Source organism: Berghia stephanieae, chromosome 14 (assembly GCF_034508935.2).
Source record: "Berghia stephanieae isolate SIO BIC M18660-M18661 chromosome 14, UCSD_Bste_1.3, whole genome shotgun sequence".
Classification (NCBI taxonomy): domain Eukaryota; kingdom Metazoa; phylum Mollusca; class Gastropoda; order Nudibranchia; family Aeolidiidae; genus Berghia; species Berghia stephanieae.
In genome coordinates, this window is record NC_088373.1 from 25,662,353 (window position 1) to 25,666,177 (window position 3,825).

At 36.0% G+C, this 3,825-nt stretch overlaps 1 protein-coding gene across 3 annotated transcripts in view; it reads right to left on the reverse strand.

The window, feature by feature from the left end:
• LOC144959908 (irregular chiasm C-roughest protein-like) overlaps nt 1–3,825 on the reverse strand; it is a 328,564-nt gene that overhangs the window by 233,648 nt on the left and 91,091 nt on the right. For 2 of the 3 annotated variants that reach the window (XM_078892751.1, XM_078892752.1), the window contains one exon: nt 973–1,088. The gene's annotated coding sequence lies outside the window, so the exon portion shown is untranslated. Of the gene's footprint in view, nt 1–972; nt 1,089–1,743; nt 2,068–3,825 lie in introns of those variants that run through there. The other variant, XM_078892753.1, reaches the window with a different exon arrangement.

Genomic DNA, 3,825 nt, shown 5'->3' on the forward strand with positions numbered 1-3,825 from the left:
AAGGAATAAAGAGGAAAGGAAGAAAGAAAGAAAGAAAGAAAGAAAGAAAGAAAGAAAGGGGGGATGGGGAGGAGGAGGGGATGAGGAAGGAGGAAGGAATAAAGAGGAAAGGAAGAAAGAAAGAAAGAAAGAAAGAAAGAAAGAAAGAAAGAAAGGGGGGGGGGGGGGGGGGAATGGGGAGGAGGAGGGGATGAGGAAGGAGGAAGGAATAAAGAGGAAAGGAAGAAAGAAAGGGGGGGATGGGGAGGAGGAGGGGATGAGGAAGGAGGAAGGAATAAAGAGGAAACGAAGAAAGAAAGAAAGAAAGAAAGGGGGGGGATGGGGAGGAGGAGGGGATGAGGAAGGAGGAAGGATTAAAGAGGAAAGGAAGAGAGAAAGAAAGAAAGAAAGGGGGGGGTGGGGAGGAGGAGGGAATGAGGAAGGCGGAAGGGTGGGGGGGGGAGGAGGAGGAGGAGGGGAGGATAGAAAGGAAAAGGAAAAGAATAAAACTCTAGTGCCATACAAAGTATAGAGAGAGGGGAGGCTAGTGGATGAAATGACTGATAGAACTAGAAGCCAAAATAACAAAGACAAATATTCCTGATCTAACAGTCGGTGTTTGCATCATTATGAATTTATTATGCATACGACACGCCGTCGATAGATGACGACTGTAATGGCGACGGCGACGACGACGATGATGATGATGACGATGATGATGTTGATGATGATGATGACGGTGACGGTGACGTTGAAGATGATGATGATGATGATGATGATGATGATGTTGATGATGATGATGATGATGATGATGACGAAGACGATGATGATGATGCTATTGGTATTGATGAAGATATTGTTGACACAGTTTCTGCATCCTTGAGAGTGAGTGTGTCTGCGTGCGTGCGTGCGTGCGTGCGCGCATGTGCATATGTGTGTATGTAGGAGAGAGAGAGAGAGAGAGAGAGAGAGAGAGAGAGAGAGAAAACTCACCGTAAGGTCAACTGGTCACTCACTGTCCACAGTTATAAATCCTCCAGACAGCAGATGTATGTTATGTTAAGTTTTTATCCAAGTCCAGGTGTTATGTTTCGATTCTGATGTCCAATCTGCAAAGGCCAGGGTGAAAATGATAAAATAAGAAGAATTCCAACCATGCGACTAATAAATGTGACTCAACGTCTCAAAACGGCATTATGTCGGGATGAACCAGATGCTAAAAAATCAAATTAAAGTTAAACTGGACAAAAATATTTATGATTGGCATTCAGCAACCTGAAATATGATATTCATTCTCCTCAATAAAGTTTATAAACTCAACGCTAGTATGATATTTCTGGCTACAAATTAAATTTTCAGCATCTTAATCATCCCGACTTAATACCGTTTTGAGGAGAGGGGTCACAAATATGTACTCATCAATAGTGTGAACAAAATAACTCAATAGGCTGCGGTTCGTTGTAATTTACTTGTTGATTCCAACAAATCAGACAGCCAAAATAAGGATGGTCCGTGTTGGTCAAATCCCAGATTTTATAAGCATGTATCAAGTACAATAATAATAATAATAATAATAATAATAATAATAATAATAATAATAATAATAATAATAATAATAATAATTAATAATAATAATAAAATAATAGATTTTATTATTATTATTATTATTAATTATTATTATTATAATTATTATTATTATTATTATTATTATTATTATTATTATTATTATTATTATTATTATTATTATTATTATTATAAAATTACATTTTATTTCTATTCACCCATCAGTCCGTGATAAATCCAAAATTATTAAATGAATCCAAATGGAGAAGAAAAACGCATTAAGGAAAATATCCTCGTTCCTTTGAAAAAGAAAAACAAACACGAAATTAACACAAAACTTGATCTCTTCGAGCTTTTATATATAGGGCAATATCCACTAAACGTACTCAAAGTGCTTTACAAAGACTAAAATATGACTGTGAAATAAACTTAAATATGAGGGCTGTAAATAATGATCATATCGTATTATAATTAATTTTACTAAATTTCTCACAACTGCGCTCTACCACTAACACAGATAATAATAAATATTAATATGATATGATTCGAAGTTCGAAGACACCCTCAAACTGCACGTTAGGTCAGGGGGAAACGGGGCGAGGCGAGGCGGGGCGGGCGGGGCGGGCGGGGCGGGCGGGGCACGCGGACAGACTCCTTCCCCTCTCCTCCCCTCTCGTCCACCACCAATCAATCTTCATTCTATCAATAGCCGCGCATGCGCAGTTATTGAAGTGCTATCATGAACGGCAGACGCCCCAGACCCCAGACATGCAAAAAATGGCGACAGTCACAACAAACAAGGGCCGACCACTCACTGCCACCACCAACCACCACCATCCCTCCGTGGCCACCACTACTAATAAATATATACAAAGTACGTCCAACTATCATATCGATGCTATGCGTTTAGGTAAAATAATAACGCTCATAACATCCGACAGCCATATTAACTCTCTACTTACCAGCAATTTTTAGAATTTCCCCCGAAAATTCACACCCACCCGACACAAAAATAGACTTTTCCTAATCAAACAAAAAAGTAACAAGTGCATTCTATAGATAGTATGCGCTTGGCTAAAAAGCTCATAACATTGCCATCCGGAAGTATAACGGACCAACACACAATACTGTGTGTATCCATGAACGTTTATAGTCGGGTTAATACAGTTCAGTGAGAATTACTCATAAACGCGGATGGCAAAAAACAATAACTAAGACCTGAGTGACGTCATCTTCGAACTATCTATACAGAATGTTGTTCAGCACAATGATGTCTACGACACTGTTTAGTATCTATAGATAGTATGCAGATGATGTCACTCAGGCCTTTGTTATTGTTTTTGCCATCCGCGTTTGTGAGTTGTTCTCACTAAACTGTATTAACCAGATTATAAAAGTTCATGGTTACACAGAGTTTGTGTGTTGGTCCGTTATACTTCCGGATGGCAATGTTGTGAACTCCTTGGCCAAGCGCATTCTATCTATAGTTGTAATCCAAGCATTTCTTTACATTTTGTGACGTACACAATGCTATCTATAGATAGAATGCGTGTAACCATGAACTTTTATAGTCTGGTTAATACAGTTTAGTGAGAACAACTCACAAACGCGGATGGCAAAAACAATAACAAAGGCCTGAGTGACGTCATCTGCATACTATCTATACACGGTCTCTCGATTGCTATGGACGTACAAGATAAATCAGAATGAGAAAACTCGGTTGTATCGTAACGAATGTGACGATTTTCCTATGGTTGGTAAGGAGAGGGTTAAACATACCGTAATACCAACAGACTTAACTACTACCACTATCCTCCATGGCCACTACTACTAATAAATACATACGTCCATACAACTATCATATTGATGCTATGCGATTAAGAAAAAAACACTTTGTTGATTTTCTTACACATAATAACAAGCTGTAATATCCTGACTGACTGATGTTGACATGAAAAGAAGATACCGTGACGTTCAGATTGTTATAAACACGGAAAGAGAAATACACATAATAATAATAATAATAATAATAATAATAATAATAATAATAATAATATAATAATAATAATAATAATAATAATAATAATTAATAATATAATAATAACAATAACAATACAACAACAATATAATATAATAATAATAATATAATAATAATAATAATAATAATAATATATAATAATTAATATAATAATATTTAATAACAATAATATAATATTTAAAAATAATAATTAAAAATAAAAAAATAATTTTTAATAATTAAAATAATTTAAAAATAATTTAATA